Below are 18,888 nucleotides of genomic sequence, written 5' to 3'. Positions count from 1 at the left end.
AGCCTTGCACAGTGCCATCTATATGACTAGCCGACCCTGAAATAACACTCTGCACTGTCAGCCTGGCCACATATGCCATGACCTTGGACCCTGAAATGAATTATGAATTATTTTCTTTTTAAGATTTTATTTATCTATTTGAAAGAGAGAGAGAGACAGTGAGAGAGAGCATGAGAGGGGAGAAGGTCAGAGGAAGAAGAAGACCACCCTTGGAGCTGGGAGCCCAATACAGGACTCAATTCCAGGTCTCTGGGATCATGACCTGAGCTGAAGGCAGTTGCTTAACCAACTGAGCCACCCAGGTGCCTCGAAATATGAATTCTTACTTCATGTCATAGTGAATTATTTGAAAGTATTATGAAATGACTTGCAATAATATGGAAATTTGCATTTCCAAATTAATGATATTTTAGTTGGACATCATATTGAGCTAGAATATGTGTGCTAGAAAAAATATACAAAATCTTACAGACTCTAGTTTTTAAAATAAACACTATGTGCTATCAGGGTAGTAGTTTTAACATATATTGAGGAGTGATTAAAGAACTACCCTACTTCAGAAGACCATATAAAATAAATATGCTCTATATGAAAACAGTAAACAAAATGTGTCATACTTTCTTGACATCCATAGATAGAAAGTTACAATTTTACCATCAATGTATCTTCTTTTCATTAAACATATTTCCTGATACAATAACTAAAATCAAAGCTGTAGTAGTTATTCTTAATGAGATCTATATCTGCTACAATCGAATCCAAAGTGAAGAAGCTTACTACAAAACCAAGAGAAGGGGCACCCAAGTGGCTCAGTTGTTAAACTTCTGCCTTCCACTCAGGTCATGATCCCCGGGTTCTAGGATCCAGCCCTGCATTGGGGTCCCTGCTTGGCAGGGAGCCTGCTTCTTCTGCTCTCATGATCCCCTACACTCCCTTGTGTCCCTCTCTTGCTGTCTCTCTCTGTGTCAAATAAATAAATAAAATACTTAAAAAAAAAAAAAAAAAAGGACAAGAGAATATCCTTTGTCCCAATACCTCCACCTCATGCCCAACCTTTGGAAATAGTAATTTTTATTTCTGAAAAGTCATAAAATTATTTTTTCATATTTCTACTTTTGGTACATGAGACTACTTACTGTTAAACATATGACAATGCAGTAAAAACATCTGCTGTTTTTGTTCTTCTTGGAAATAGAGATCATTCTTATAGGTAGAAAGTTAAATTTATATATATTGAAGTATAAAACCACTATACATATTAACAAATTGTGCTATTAAAGGTGAATATATTGGGATAAGATGCTATTCAGTGCATTTGGCCAAAAACAATATTTAATAGATAACTCCAAAAATCAACTGAAAACAAATAAATAATGGAACAACACATGTTTTGTTGGAGAAAACAGAACAAAAACATTTCTCAGAATAAGTTTAGCCAAAAAAAACCCAATTACAATATTTAAATCTTCCTCAGTTTAGAATTAGTTGCAATGATTCTTTTAATCATGAAACTCCCTTTGGAGGGTTAAAAGTATGAATATAATTTTTAATAAATTAGGATAGGAATCTTGTTCAAAGCCTGGGCATGCCATCTACTTTTAGCTTATACTTGATTACATCAATCAATGGAACAGAATAGAAAACTCAGAAATGGACTCACAACTCTACTGTCAACAAATCCTTGACAAAGCAGGAAAGAATATCCAATGGAAAAAAGAAAGTCTCTTTAGCACACACTCAATAAAATTTACAAAAGATGATATATATTTGTGAATCAGAACTTTGGTATATACTGGATATAGTTCAGCTCCTGAATATGCTATCTGTACAATGCCATTTTCATTTTAATATCTGCTTATGCAATGCACAGGTTTTTAACAACTTAATTTAAAAGAACTGAGATGCGTCGAACTGGAAATATATTAAGAAGGATTTCCTTGATGAAGGAAGATCTGTATTTTAAAAGTTTACCTCAATGAGATTGGCTTAGGATTTGAATTAAATTTAAACACTATCCTTTCCCAGAAGTAATTGCTCAAAAAATATAAGATTTTTGTTCACTCTACTCCAGCCTCACTGGCTTTTTTGTAATTCCTTCAACAGCTGGTTTTTCCTGGAAGCTTTTCCTTAGAGTATCCATTTAACTAGCTTCCTCACATCTTTCCAGATAGAGTAAGAGGAATCAGAATTAATACTCTCAGATGAAACAACCCCCACCCCCTCAACTGTACAAAGTATATAAAACAATGGTTTTCAACAGAGGATATTCGGAAATGAAGGACAATAATCTCTAGGAGATGGTAATTAAAGTGAGTTAAACTTTCAATTGCCCTACCTTACTGCCTCAAGACAATATCCTAACCAAAAGAACAGAATACCGTAGAATTCAGCTATTAAAAGCAAGGAAATCCTACCATTTGTGACAACATAAATGAACTTGGAAGGCATTACGTTAAGTGAAGTAAGTCAGACAGAGAAAGACAAATACTGTATGATCTCACCTATTTGTGGAATCTATAACAAATAAACAGACAGACAAACCCAAATTCACAGAAAAAGAGATCAGACTTATTGGATAGTGGCAGGGGGGTAGGAGGAAAAAAGCAACAAGGGGAGATGGAGGATGCTGGCCAAAAGGTATAATCCTCCAGTTATAAGATACACAAGAAATGCTAAGAATGTAATGTACAATAGGAAGACTATAGCTAACACTACTACTATATAATATATAGGAAAGTTCTTTTTTTTTTTTTAAGAAGTATTTTTTTTAAGATTTTATTTATTTATTTGACAGACAGAGATCACAAGTAGGCAGAGAGGCAGGCAGAGAAAGGGGGGGAAGCAGGGTCCCTGCTGAGCACAGAGCCCAATGCAGGGGGCAATCCCAGGACCCTGGAATCATGACCTGAGCCAAAGTCAGAGGCTTAAATCCACTGAGCCACCCAGGCGCCCCTATAGGAAATTTCTTCTTTTTTTTTTTTTTAAAGATTTTATTTACTTATTTGACAGAAAGAAAGACCACAAGTAGGCAGAGAGGCAGGCAGAAGAGAGGGCGGGGAAGCAGGCTCCCTGCTGAGCAGAGAGCCTGATGCGGGGCTCAATCCCAGGACCCTGAGATCATGACCTGAGCGAAAGCAGACAGAGGCTTAACCCACTGAGCCACCCAGGCGCCCCCCTATAGGAAATTTCTTAAGGCAGTAAATCCTAAGAGTTCTCTTCACAAGGAAATATCTCCCCATTTATTTTCTCTTTTTCTTTCTTTTCTTTTTATTGTATTCATATGAGAAGACATATTAACTGAACCTATTGTAGTAATCATTTACATATATATATATATATATAAAATCAAATCAAGCTGCCATGCTGTATGTCTTAAATTTAGATGGTTATATAGATCAGTTATTTCTCAATAAAATTAGAAGGAAAAAAGATGATACAAAGATTTGATGCTGAGATTGCTCCCCACTAAGAGGTTTTATAATCTTTAATTTGTATTGACAAGTAGACACATATCATCTTAGTGAACTAGTGCAGGGCATGGAAGTAATCATTCAAGATGGAGTGAAATTTGGATTTCAGTTGTTGTTGTTGTTTTCCTTAATATAATGTAATATTATTTTCCTTAATATAATGTAATTTTATTTTTTTCAGTGTTTCAAAATTCATTGTTTAGGTACCACACTCAGTGCTCCATTCAATACATACCCTCCATACTACCCACCACCAGGCTCACTCAATCCCCCACCCCTTCCACTCCAAAACCCTCAGTTTGTCTCTCAGAGTCCACAGTCTCTCATAATTTGTCTCCCCCTCCAATTTCCCTCAACTCACCTCTCCTCTCCATCTCCAATGTCCTCTGTTATTCCTTATGCTCCACAAGTAAGTGAAATCATATGATAACTGACTCTTTCTGCTTGACTTATTTCACTCAGCATAATCTCTTCCAGTCCCGTCCATGTTGATACAAAAGATGGGTATTCATCCTCTCTGATGCAGGCATAATACTCTATTATATATTTGGACCATATCTTCTTTATCCATTTGTCTATTGAAGGGCATCTTGGTACTTTCCACAGTGGCCATTTCTGCTATTAATATTGGGGTACATATGGCCCTTCTTTTCACTACTGCTGTATCTTTGGGGTAAATAGCCAGTAGTGCAATTGCAGGGTCATAGCATAGCTCTATTTTTAATTCCTTAAGGAATCTCCACACTGTTTTCCAAAGTGACGGCTCCAACTTGCATTCCCACCAACAGTGTAAGAGGGTTCTCCTTTCTCCACACCCTCTCCAACACTTGTTGTTTACTGTCTTATTAATTTTGACCATTCTAACTGGTGTAAGGTGGTATCTCATTGTGGTTTTGATTTCAATCTCCCTGATGGCTAATGATGATGAATATTTTTTCATGTGTCTGTTAGCCATTTGTATGTCTTCTTTAGAGAAGTGTCTATTAATGTCTTCAGTCCATTTTTTGATATGGTTATATGTTTTGTGTGTGTTGAGATTGAGTTTTTTTTTTAATAATTTTTGGATATCAGCCCTTTTTCTGTAGTGTCATTTGTGAAAATCTTCTCCCATTTCATGGGTTGCTCTTTGTTTCATTGACTGTTTCCTTTGCTGTGAAGAAGCTTTTATTCTTGATTAAGTCTCAAAAGTTCATTTTCACTTTTGTTTCCTTTGCCTTTGGAGACACATCTTTTTTTTTTTTTAAAGATTTTATTTATTTATTTGACAGAGAGAGAGAGAGATCACAAGTAGGCAGAGAGGCAGGCAGGCAGAGAGAGGAGGAATCAGGCTCACTGCTGAGCAGAGAGCCCGATACAGGGCTCGATCCCAGGACCTTGAGATCATGACCTGAGTCGAAGCAGAGGCTTAACCCACTGAGCCACGCAGGTGCCCCTCTTTGGAGACATATCTTGAAAGAAGCTGCTGTGACTGATGTTGAGGAGATTACTGCCTATGTTTTCCTCTAGGATTCTGATGGACTCCTGCCTCCCGTTGAGATCTCTTATCCATTTTGAGTTTATCTTTGTGTATGGTTTAAGAGAATGGTCGAGTTTCATTCTTCTACACATAGCTGTCCAATTTTTCCGGCACAATTTATTGAAGAGACTTTTATCCACTGTGTATTTTTCCCTGCTTTGTCAAAGATTATTTGACCACAGAGTTGAGGGTCATATCTAGGCTCTCTACTCTGTTCCACTGGTCTATGTGTCTGTTTTTATGCCAGGACCATGCTGTCTTGGTGATCACAGCTGTGTAGCAAAGCTTGAAATCAGGCAACGTGATACCTCCAGTTTTCTTTTTCTTTTCAACATTTTCTTAGCAATTCAGGGTCACTTCTTGTTCCATACAAATTTCAGGATTATTTCTTCCAGCTTTTGAAAAATTCTGGTAGAATATTGATCAGGATGGCATTGAAAGTATGGATTGCTCTAGGCAGTATAGACATGTTAACAATGTTTATTCTTATGATCCAGAGTATGGAATTCTCTTCCATCTTTTTGTGTCTTCTTCAATTTCTTTTATGAGTGTTTTGTAGTTCCTCAAGTACAGATCCTTTACCTCTTTGGTTAGGTTTACTCCCAGGTATCTTATCATTCTTGGTCCTATAGTAAATGGAATTGATTCTCTAATTTCCCTTTCTATATTTTCATTGTTATTGTATAAGAAAGCAACTGATGTCTGTACATTGATTATGTATCCTGCCACATTACTGAATTGCTGTATGAATTCTAGTAGTTGGGGGTGGAGTCTTTTGGGTTTTCCATATAAAGTATCATGTTATCTGTGAAGACAGAGAGTTTGACTTCTTCACTGCCAGTGTGAATACTTTTTATTTCTTTTTGTTGTCTGATTGCTGTTGCTAGGACTTCTATGATTAGGTTGAACAGTGGTGAGAGTGGACATCCTTGCCATGTTTCTGATCTCACAGGAAAGGCTGTCAGCTTTTCCCCACTGAGGACGATATTTGCTGTGGGTTTTTCATAGATAGATTTTATGAAGTTGAGGAATGTCCCCTCTATCCCTATACTTTGAATCTTTTTAATCAGGAATGGGTGTTGTATCTTATCAAATGCTTTTTCTGCATCAGCTGAGAGGGCCATATGGACCATCTTCTCTTTTCTCTTATTGATTTGTTCTATCACATTCATTGATTTGCAAATGTTAAACCACTCTTGCATTCCATGGATAAAATCCCACCTGATCATGCTGGATAATCTTTTTAATGTACTGTTGGATCCTATTGGCTAGGATCTTGTTGAGAACCTTGGCATCTGTATTCATCAAGGATATTGTTCTAAAATTCTCCTTTTTGGTGGGCTCTTTGCCTGGTTTGGGGATCAGGGTAATCCTGGCTTCATAAAAAGAGTCTGGAAGCTTTTCTTCTGTTTATATCTTTTGAAACAGCTTCAGGAGAATAGGTATTATTTCTTCTTTGAATGCTTGGTAGAATTCTCCAGGGAATCCATCAGGTCCTGGGCTCTTGGTTTTTGGGAGGTTTTTGATCACTTCTTCAATCTCGTTACTAGATATTGGTCCATTCAGGGTGTTAATTTTTTTTTTTTATTCAACTTTGGAAGTCTATAGGATTCCAGGAATGCATCCATTTCCTCTAGGTTGCCTAACTTATTTGCATATAACTGTTGATAATAATTTCTGGTGATTATTTCTATTTCCTTGGTGTTAGTTGTGAACTGTCCCTTTTCATTCATAATTTTATTAGTTTGGGTCCTCTCTCTTTTCTTTTGGATTAGTTTGGCCAATGGTTTATTGATCTTATTGATTCTTTCAGAAAACCAGCTTCTGGTTTAGTTAATGTGTTCTATTGTATCTCTAGTTTCTATCTCATTGATTTCTGCTCTAATCTTGATTATTTCCCTTTATGCATGTGGGGCTGCTTAATTTGTTGTTGATTCTACAGTTCTTCAAGGTGTAAAGAGAGCTGGTGTATTCTGGATCTTTCAGTTTTTTTGAAGGAGGCTTGGATAGTTATGTATCAGCCCCTTAGGACTGCCTTTGCCATATTCCATAGGTTTTGGACAAAGTGTTTTCATTCTCATTGGTTTCCATGAATTGTTTAAGTTCTTTGATTTCCTGGTTGATCCAAATACGCTCAAGCAGGGTGGTCTTTAGCTTCCGAGAGTTTGAATTCCTTCCAAACTTTTTCTTATGGTTGAGTTCCATTTTCAAAGCATTGTGGTCTGAGAATATGTGGGGAATAATCTCAGTCTTTTGGTGTCAGTTGAGCCCTGATTTGTGGCCCAGTATGTGGTCTATTCTGGAGAAAGTTTCATGTGCTTTCAAGAAGAATGAGTCTTCTGTTATTTTAGGGTGGAATGTTCTGAATATATCTATGAGGTCCAGCTGGTCTGTCATTCATTGCTCTTGTTTATTGATTGATTTTCTGCTTGGATGATCTATTACTGAGAGTGGCATGTTGAAATCCCCTACTATTAATGTATTCATGTCAATATGACTCTTTATCTTGATTAACAGTTGTCTTGTGTAGTTGGCTGCTCCCCTATTGGCAGGATAAATATTTACAATTGTTAGATCTTCTTGGTGGATAGACCCTTTAAGAATGATGTAGTGTCCTTCTTTATCTCTGACTACAGTCTTTAGTTTAAAATCTAATTTATCTGATATGAGAATCACTACCCCAGCTTTCTTTTGATGCCCGTTGGCATGAAAGATGCTTCTCCATCCCTTCATATTCAGTCTGGATGTATCCTTAGGTTCAAATGGATCTCTTTGAGAAAACATATGGATGGATGCTTTCATTTTATCCAATCTGCAAACCTGTGGCATTTTATGGGAGTGTTTAGGCCATTCACACTGAGAATAATTATTGAAAGATACGTTTTTTTGACATTATGTTGCCTGTGAAGTCATTGTTTCTATAGATTGTCTCTGTAATTTTCTGTTCTATGACACTCTTGGGTTCTTTCTTCTTTTATGGAACCCCCCTTAATATCTCTTGTAGTGCCGGTTTGGTGGTTACATACTCTTTTAAACCTTATTGATCTTGGAAGCTCTTTATCTCTCCAACCATTTTGAATGTCAACCTTGATGGATAAAGTCTTCTTGGCTGCATGTTTTTCTCATTTAGTGCCCTGAATATGTCTTGCCAGCCCTTTCTGGCTTACCAGGTTTCTGTGGATAGGTCTGATGTTATTTTGATGGACCTCCTCTGTACATAAAGGAATCTCTTCCCCCTAGCTGCTCTCAAAAGCTTGTCTAAAATTATGATTCTTCAGTCTTATAATCAAGTGCCTTGAGGTCTTTCTAGATTCGTTGATCTTGGAGGGTATTCTTTCTACCTCTAGGACACGAACACTGGTTCCATTCCCCAGACTGGAAAAATTTTCATGGAGTATGTGTTCAACTATATCTTCTAGTCTTCTTTCTTTCTCCTCCCCCTCAGGGATCTCAATGATTCTGACATTGGAACATTTCATGGCTTCATTTATTTTCCTAATTCTGTTTCTTTGGCTTCTAAGCTATTTGTTCCAGGCCTCCTCCTGATCCTTTTTCTCTATTAGTTTGTCCTCTAGATTACTAATTCTATCTTTAGCCTTGGTTACCCTAGCTGTTAGAGTATTAAGACTACACTGGGTCTCACTGATAGCATTTTTAACTTCTTCCCAGGTGGCTTTCACTTCTGCCCTTAGTAACTACATGTTGTCACTAATAGTTTTCTCCTATCTAACCGTTGTCTGAATAATTGTTATCCTCAGTTCCCTTTTGACACACTGTTTATGTCCATATCCAATAGTTCTGGAGGACAAGTCACAGTCTCTGAATTTTCCTTCTGTTAGGTGTTCTTCCTCCTGGTCATTTTGGTGAGAGGTGGCTGAGGGAATGTGTCGCTGAATATATCAACCATGATCCAGGCAAGGTGCACCCTGGAATGCTTCTGAGCAATTGGAAGTCACCACCAAAATTAAAGAAAAAAGAAAAAAAGAAAGAGTAAAACAAAAAAAGAGAGAGAGAGAGAGAGAGACATGGACAGAGAAGACCTAGCCAGAATGGGCCCTAAAAGTAAGATTTATAAGGTATACAAACAAAAAGACCAACAAAAGTAAATGATAAGAAAAAAAAAATCCAGCCAGAATGAACCCCACATATAAGATTTATATAATACCAGAACAAAAACAAATACACAGAAACACTGACAGAAGAAAAAGATGGGAGAGTGTTTATCAATCCTCGAAGTGGGTGAGAAAGGTTATTTTGATTCTTTCTGGGTGTATCTTGATATCTTAGTTAAAGGACTCAACTTCCAGAGATAAAGGGAGATTAAAACTGGCTTGTATACAGGGGTAGTATTGATTAGTGAAAGAGAGATACCTTGAAGCTTTTATCTATATGTATAATAAAAAAAAAAAAAAGAAGAAAGAAAGAAAATAGAAAACAAAAAGAAAAACACAGGTACCTGTATGAAAAAAGTTCAAGTTAAAAGGTTATGGAACATGTTGTATTAAACCTCTATTTGTAATGGTAAGTAGGTTAAAAAAATAAAAAAAAAAACAAGAATAGTGAGAAGGAATTAAAAATAAAAGTTGTATCTATGAAATATACAGGTTTTAGGGCAATACCGCGAGCTTAATATGTTGTTTTCCCCTGATATTGGGGTTTGGGGTTTTACAGTTTTATGCGGACCCTGTGGTGGCAGTTTTCTCATTATTTTGGCTGGCTTTCTTGGAGAGGGGCCTGCTGTGTTGGTTTTTCAGGCAGTCTTGCTTGGGTTGAGTCCTCCTTTCCTCTATCAAGGGGCTGGGCTCTGTGGAAACCGGTTTTTTAGGCTTTTGTACTCTGGAGGGCTTTTTTTTTTTTTTTTTTTTCCTTTGCTGGCTTTTTGTCACTTTTTGGAGGTTTAGTGGAAAGTAAACTGCAGCCAGACCTTCATCTCAGAGACAAGCCTCAGTCTGCTCCCCTCTGGGTGGTCCCAAACACACAGACCCTCCCTCTGCAAACTCCGCTGAGCCATGCAAACTTCCACAGGCAGAGCACATCCCCAGGCACCATCTCAGGAGTCGCACAAAGCACTCGCTTGTCTCTGCAACCCTGTGCCACTAAAACCATCAGTTATTGGTCCAGGGAACCCGCTTCTGGTGGCTGCCTTTGCCAGGACTGCTGTCTGAGGTCCAGGCCTCAGGTTGCCACCACAGGAGATTGTACCGTGTTCCTTCAGGGCCTGCCTGAGAGAGTCCAGACCCTTGGCTGGGCCTAGAGACCGCTGGCTAGCTCCAGGGTGAAGCTTTCTCAGGCGCAGGTGGGGAGTCAGACCCAGGTGTTGCAGTGCCCAAAAGTTCTAGGGAGTGCAGGCTGCTGACATCACCAGACTCCCTCATGCAGGGGTGGGAGTGCGCCCGCCAAGCTGTGGTGTGAGCTGTGCAACTCTGGCAGCTCCTCCACACCCTCTCTGGCAGGGGTGGTCACCGGCAGTGGCCATCCTGGGACCATGGGTTTAGGCCCAATCCCATGACTCCTGATTTCCCCAGTTGCCCCTTAAAACCTTTTGCTCTTTCAGAGTTCTTTTAACGAGACTCCAAGTTAATGCTGGTCCCCAATCACAGGGCGCTCTCCTATTGGGGTATTACTTTCCAATGGGTTGCTTTTGGTGCCTCCCTCCCCCTTCTGTTCATCCTCTGATATCAGTTTGATCATTCCCAGTATGCTTTACCTCTCCACTGGTGTCTTCTGTCCCCCTAACAATCCAGAAATGTATAATCGTACATCTCTAGCTGATTTCATGGATGTTTATAGTGTTCTGGTAGATAATTAGCTCACTTTAGGGGACCAGTCAAAACAGGGTCTCTTACTTCTACGCCATCTTGCCCCCCTCCTCAGATTTTAGTTGTTGTTATGCCTCTCCATTGAAGGTAATCTCCAATTGCCTTCAATGCACTGCAGATTTCAAACTCAACCAATGGTGTCATATACTTTCCATGAGTTGCCAGAGGGCTTTTCCCTGTGTTTGAACCTTATTCTTATCTTTCTTTTGTCTCCTTAGCTGTTGCTCTCTGTACTATGGAATACTCTACAAGGATTCCACAAGAAAAGGAAAGAATAGTTCTAACCAACATGTAAAAATGGGTGAAACGATTTTTAAGACAATGTTGCCAAATTGAATACAACCATTAAAGAACATGGTACATAGTGATAAATTAATTTTATCCTATGCATGCAAGTTTGGTTTATGAATAGAAAATCTATTATGGAATTACACTGTATTAAAAAATCAAACCAAAATACCATTTAATCTTCTCATTAGAAGCAGAAAATACATTCAATATAAAGTGCAATGCTGATTAATCATAAAAGCTCTTAATAAACTAAAAGTAGCAAAAAACTTCTCTACACTGAATAATGGATACCTACTTCAAATCTAGTATAATTATCATATTTAATGTTGGAATGTCAGAAATATTCTTTTTAAAATCAAGAGGACTAAAATATACCAGCTCACATTTTATTCTTTATTGAAAGGTGATTTTAGACAATGCAGTAAGACAGTAAAATGTAGTAAAAACCTAAAGTCTGGAAAGTAAGAATAAAATAATGTCATATTTCATTGGTGATGCAATTATCTTCATAGAATACCCAAAATAAATTTATTCTGGTACAATTAATTTTTTATTGCATTTTGCATTTTTCTATCATAGATAAAAATAAGCTCATGAAGATGAATAAAATCTTAAGATATAAAAAGTAAAGATTTAAAACAGTAAGAAAAGAATGACATAATATATGTATTATTTTGGAGTAGGAAGATATATGTAAAGCAAGTTTGAAATTTATGCTTGATTAAAAAATGTGGATAAATTAAATTATGTTTGATAACATACTTAGCAAAAATTGAAGCAAATATGTTCAGTGCATTTAGCCAAAAACAATATTTTAATAGATAACTCCTGAATATCAATTAAAAACAAATAAAAACAATGGAATAACAGGTGTTTTGTTGAAGATAAAACATAAACAGACAGAAAAAATTATGATCTACTTTATAAGCAATAGAAAAAAATACAAGTTTAAAAATCACAATGAAATGCCACTTTAAGGCATCAATTATAAAATGGAATATCCACTAATTTGAGTTTAATATTTCCTAGTGATAAATTTCAGGCAAATCTTTTTGGAGCAAGATAACAAAGTGAATCTCTATCCTTCTCTTTGAATCCTAACAGATAGTACATGATTTTTATTTCTCCTTTTCCTGTGCGTATTTACTTTGATCACTTGATTAAGGTAGTATTTGCTAGGTTTTACTCTATAGAGTAAATGTTTTCCCTCATGTTATTAATAAATAACTTTTGGTTAACTATTTTGAGACTATGTAAATATCCTATATCTCAACAAAATTTACTCTATTGGTTTTACCATCAAGTAAAGATTCTTTCATGAAATAACTATTACCAGCATGTTTTTCAAATGACTTTCCAACCCTGACATTTCATCCACATGTATTTTTTTTTTAAATTCTACTCCTTTGAGGAGCTTTTATTTACTTTTGTATTTTTGTCAGTGTGAACTCATGGATTATTTTATTCTATAGATTATGAATCTTCAACTGTATTTCATTTAACTTAATGCCACTTCAATCTGTATCCTTCTGGCTTGACCTTTCCCCATCTTTTTTCAACATTTTCTGGTCAAAAAGACTTTCTAGGTTCATCTTATATTCTCTTGCCCAAACCTGTGATCAATATTAATTTTTTCTTTCTTTCTTTCTTTCTTTCTTTCTTTCTTTCTAAGATTTATTTATATTTTAGAGAAAGAAAGAAGGGAGAGGGACAGAGAGAAAGGTAGAGAATCCTAAGGAGACTCTCTGCTGAGCATGAATCCCCATGCAGGGCTCAATCTCAAAACCCTGAGGTCATGACCTGAGCAGAAATCAAGAGCTGAACACTTAACTGACTGAGCCACTCAGGCATCCCCTATTTCTTTATCAGTAAAGCCAGAAAGTTTTAATAGCAATTTTCTCCGTGTTTTCTGTTACAAGTAAATTGTCCAGTGTACCTAGTGGTCCCTATCAATTCTTCCCTTCTCTCCAAAAATTTTTCGTAGATTATAGATAAAATTTCCTGTTCATTGTTTTATTTCTCCACTAAAAGAAATTCAATTATAATTATTTGATTATCGTTGCTTCTCTTCCATTTCAACTAATTTCTATTTGACACTTCTTACTTTATTTATTTTTTTAAAGATTTTATTTATTTGACAGATAGAGATCACAAGTAGGCAGAGAGGCAGGCAGAGAGAGAGAGAGAGAGGAGGAAGCAGGCTCCCTGCTGAGCAGAGAGCCCAATGCGGGGCTCGATTCCAGAACCTTGAGATCACGACCCGAGCCAAAGACAGAGGCTTAACCCACTGAGCCACCCAGGTGCTCCTACTTCTCTCTTTATTTTGTATTTTCTTTCTTAGTCTTCAGAAATTTATTAAATTGTCATTGGTGTCTATTCTTCACTGAGCACTTTCTAATTTAGTTTTCATTCCTGACACTATTTTGATATCTTTCCTCCTTTCCTCCCCTGATTTCAATCTTTTGTTTTCCTGCTTTTGGGACCATTTCTTTGTTTTTGGACTGAAGATCATAGTGATTTTTGAATATTCAGTTAACAATATTTACTTCTCTCTCTCTCTCTCTCTTTTTTTTTTTTTTTTAGATTTATTTATTATTTTAGAGAGAGAGAAAGAGCACAGGAGATAGGGGCAGAGTGAGAAAGATAATCTTCAAGCAGACTCCCTGCTGAGTGTGTAGCCTAATGTGGAGCTGGATCTCACAACCCTGAGATCATGACCTGAGCCAAAACCAAGAGTCCGACGGATAACCAACTGTGTTACCCAGGCACCCTAAGAGTATTTACTTCACTCTGGAGTGTTGTGTTTATTTTCTTTCTCATTAGGGTCACTTTGGGAAGAGTCTCTCATTGACTGAAATATTCCGATTCACAGTAGATAGGATTAGATTAGAGGTCAGTAAACTATAGTCAGTGGACAAAATTAGGTCTGGTATTTGTTTTGGTTAACAAGTCTTCTCTATTATTTATGTATTGTCCCTGGCTGACTGTGTTTTACAATAGTAGAGTAGCTGTTACATTAATTGTATGTCTCACACACCTGAAAATATATATTATCTAGTCACGTAGGGGAAACGTTTGCCAGCTTCTGGTGTAGGTGTAAACCACCAGCTGTTAGACTCAGCACTTTGGGGTAGTTCACAAGATTCTAAGTTCAAGAGTGCCCTCTTCCATTAGTGTAAGTACATGCAGCTTTCTTAATGGGTGGTGTTTTCAATTTAGGGATTTGTTGTTCCTTTGGTTTTAGTTCCCTTTTTTTCTCCTTTAATTATTATTATTTTTTAAATTTCTAATTGAAGTATAGCTTACATATATTATTTTCAGCTGTAAAACCTAGTGGTTTGACAATAATATACATTACTGTATGCTAAGCACAATAAGTGTAGTTACCATCTGTCATTACACAATGTTACTACAATATTATGGACTATATTCCCTAAGCTGAACTTGTCATCCCCTTTTTTATTTTATAACTGAAAGTGTGCATCTATGAATCCTCTCCACCTGTTTAACCTGTACCTCCACCCTCTTCCCTTTGCCAACCACTTGTTTGTTTTCTTCTCTATGAGCCTGTTTCTCTTTTAGTTGCTGTCTGCTTTGTTTTGGTATTTCACTTAGCACCTTGGGGTCCATGCATGTTGTCTTAAATGGCAGATTTCATTTCATTTGTTATTTTTTAGTATCCTCTAAATAAATAAAATAAGCATATCTTTACTTTTGGCTTATCAATAAAGATCAATTAAGAAAACTCTTTTATTTACTTATTCTTACATCTCTGCATATCTAATAAGTAAAAGTATTTTTTATTATTTCTACAAGTTAATTAACATTACATTAAGTCTTTTCTTATCACTTTCTTTCCAAGATTTAGTTTCAGATTAAATTATCCAAAGCTTACTACTAGACACGTTGCTTATTATTTCTTCATGTATTGTTTGCCTAGAATTTGTCATTAAGTTATGTTTTTCTTCTCCAACATAAGCTCATGGGTATCATAGTCCATGGGTTCTTGTATAATTGAGATTTTTTCTGTTACCTCTGTAGTGTTAAAACTGTTGAGCTTAGAATAACCCTTTTAGGATACACTATTTTTCTCTCAATAAGTTGCCCCATCTGACTTTGTAAAATGCTATACAAAATTTGGAATCCAGACTGAATGTCTCTATTTTAAGTGAACATTTTTTGTTTGTCTGTTTATCTATTACTGACTTTGTTCTTTATTTTTGAAATCCAACAATATAAACCACATTAGGTTGTTTTTCTAAATCAATGTGTACTTTTACCTAAATGTATGAATTCATTTGTTAATGTTGAGCTATCTCAAGGAAACAATCACTCAAATATTGAAATTTATGATTTTGCATTAAGTTCTCTACTTTAAAAAACTCAAATACCCAAATGTTCTATATTTTACATATACATTTTAAACTATTTAATAATTTTTTTCTCTTTCCCCCTTATTCTTCTCGATACTCTATGATTTTCTTAGCTTTCCCCCCTCAGTGATCTGATTTAATTATCACCAACATCTATCCTATTTGTAATTTATATATCAGGTATTAGTTGCTCAATCCTCTCCTTGAACTTTGATTTGTTTCTGTAAGTCTTCAAAGTTCATTTTTCCTCAACAGATTTATTTTACATAGTATCTTATCTCAGAATTTTATTAATATAAAGAACATGATTTTTAGTATATTCCTCTATTCTTTCTTCTAAAATTCATTATATATGTATGCTATATAACTCTACTTTTCTATTTCTCCCTATGTTATGTCAACATAGGTTACTTTATGTTTAACTTCATTTTCCTCTATGGAGTTTTCTTTGTCATTCCATTTGATATTATATAGCAGAGATGAGATTTTCCTTGACTTTGGTATGTACGTGGTGTGTGTGTGTCTGTGTGTGTGTGTATTCAGAGAGGCCTATTGAGAAATCTATTAAGATTTTAAAGATTAATATTTAATTAAAGTTACAAGTAAGGTTATTTATTCATTAGACTTTAAATTCAGAACACAATTTATACCAGTCTATTTATATGTCAAGCAAGTATTAAGAAGTACATTTAAGAGTACTTTAGATAACATAAAGTCCATTTACAAATTTAGTTAATTAAATTTCTTTGAATGTTTAAGCTGCATTTATAGCTTCAATATGTTAAAATTATTTTTTCATTTCCTTAACATATTTTAATTAACACAGAAATAAAACATTCCTGAGTAGTCAAATAATGTTTATAAGTCTAATAAATTAAATTTATATATTCTAAATGTTAATTGTTTTATATTTCCATATAGTATAAAAAGTAGATTTTAGCTATTATCATAAAGTTATTTTAATTAATTGAGTATATATTTAAAATTGTAATGGCCAGTCTTGCACACTTCTAAAAAGTAAAATTATCTTAAATATTTTTTATATTTAGGACACCAAAATGTACATATTCCTTAATATAAAATTTAATAGTTTTCACTCTTTCAAAAATACATATATTTGATATTTCTAAGTCCTCCCAATCTTTCTCCCTCTCTTTGCACATCCTTCTATATGTTTTGAAATTTTTTGACAATTAGTTACATTTGTAGTATTAGTTAATTCTGAGTTGCATGTAGAATATCTAGCTATTATGCTGATAGATTCTTATTGATGACATTAATAAAACATACCAAATTATAGTAATATTCTCAAGGTGTTGATCTTTCAACCCTTTATACCAGGTATACCTTTCAACTATTACACATGGAATGTACACTAGTCCTGATCACTTGATTGGATTCTCCTAATATGGATGAATGCATTTCTTTCTAACACTAAAGTAATTTAAACTTGAAAGAAGTGTCACCTTTTTATATTCTTAGGAGATCACAATTTAAAAATATTTAAATGACATATAAATCAATTTGGTATATCTCTCATGACTTTGACAATTATGTTTAAATATCTATTGTATATTTTTTATTTTAGCAATGATTCAGTGTTGGAGGTCTGGATATTTATATATTTTCTTTTTTTAATTAAACTTTTTATTCTGATAAAATTTTAGATTCATGTGCAGTCATAAGAAATGGCATAGAAAAATAGAGAAAGAACATTATGTATCCTTTTCAAAGTTTCCCTTAATGATAAAATCTTGTAAAACTAAACAATACTACAATCAAGATAACTGCCATTGAGAATGTCAGGATAAAAAATATTTCCATCAACACAAGATTCTCCATGACTTCACTTTTATAGCTACATTCCCTTCCACACCTACTTTTTTAATTCCTGCCAACTGCTAACCTGTTCCCTACTACAATTTAGTTATTTCAAAAATGTTATGTAGTTAGAATCATTCAATAAGCAACCTTGTGATTTTGAGGAATGGCTCTTTGCACTCAGCATAATAATCTGGGTATTCATACATATTTATGGTATATCAGCAGTTAATTCCTTTTTATTGCTGAATAGTATTCCATGGTATTAATGTACTACTGTTTGTTTAAGATCTGGGGTTTTTGCATTTTGTGGGTATTGTGAATAAAGTTATTATAAACATTCAATCACAGGTTTTTATGTCAACATAAGTTCTCATTTCTCTTTGATGAGTGCCCAGAAGTGTAGATGCTGTGTTACATAAGTTATGTGTTCAGTTTTTAAGAAATTGCCAAGCTGTTTTTCAGTCCACCACTCTGACTCTATACATTTTAGAATGGATAAGTGATCCAGAAGTGTGTAACTGATCCAGCTTTTCTGAATTACCAACAGCATTTGCTGATGTCTTTATTTTTATTTTAACCATGCTGATTAGTGCACACTAATATATCATTGTGGTTTTAATTTACAATTTTCTAATAACTAATGTCATTTTGATATATTTTTATGTGTTTGTCATTAGTACATCCTCCCTGATGAAATGTTAAATAATATATTTTGCTTATTTCTTTTGGCATTTCTAATATATATACATGTGTACATATTACTATTTACAGAGTTCTTTCTATAGTCTAGATATTAGTCTTTGGTTGGATATGTAGTTTGCAAATATTATCTTCCAGTTGGTAGTTGCTGAATCAGCTGAGTGGGTCTTTTGTAGGGTTAAGTATTTAAATGTTAATGAAGTTAATTTGATCATTTTTTCCTTTTTATGGATCACACTTTTCATGTCAAATCTGAGAAACTTCTCTATTCCTAGCTCTAGATCATAAAGATTTTCTATTTTATTTTATTTTGTATTTTATTTAGTTATACATTTTACAAATAAGTCTGTGATCCACTTTTGAGTTAACTTTCTTTAGGAAGAAAAACAAGTCAAGAATACTATTGTGTTTTGTTCCTTTGTTTGTTTTTTATTTTATTTCATTTCATTTTATGTATTATTATCATTATTTATTTTTTTGTTCGTTTTTTTGTTTTGGCCTATGAATATCTATCGCTCCAGCACTATTTGTTGAAAAGACTGTCTTTTCTCCATTAACTTATTTTACACATTTGTCAAAGTAATTTGCATACTTGCATGGGTTTATTTTTGAAGTATACTATTTCATTTATTTTTGTGTCTAATTATCCTCAAAACAACATGGGCTTGGTCTTAATTAAACTGTCCCTCTATATTGAATTTAGAAATTGGATAGATTGATTCTTCTCACCTTGTACTTCTTTCTCAAAATTGTTTTAGGTATTCTAGTTCTTTCGTTTTTCCATATACACTTTAGAAAAACAATGCTTGTATCTAAAGAAAAAAATCTTGCTGTAATTTTGATATGACTTGTGTTATATGTGTATATTCCTTTGGAAACAAATGGTATCTCTTCTA

Source organism: Neovison vison, chromosome 5 (assembly GCF_020171115.1).
Source record: "Neovison vison isolate M4711 chromosome 5, ASM_NN_V1, whole genome shotgun sequence".
Taxonomy (NCBI): domain Eukaryota; kingdom Metazoa; phylum Chordata; class Mammalia; order Carnivora; family Mustelidae; genus Neogale; species Neogale vison.
The sequence above is the reverse complement of the archived record's forward strand: the minus strand, read 5'-3'. Positions refer to the sequence as shown.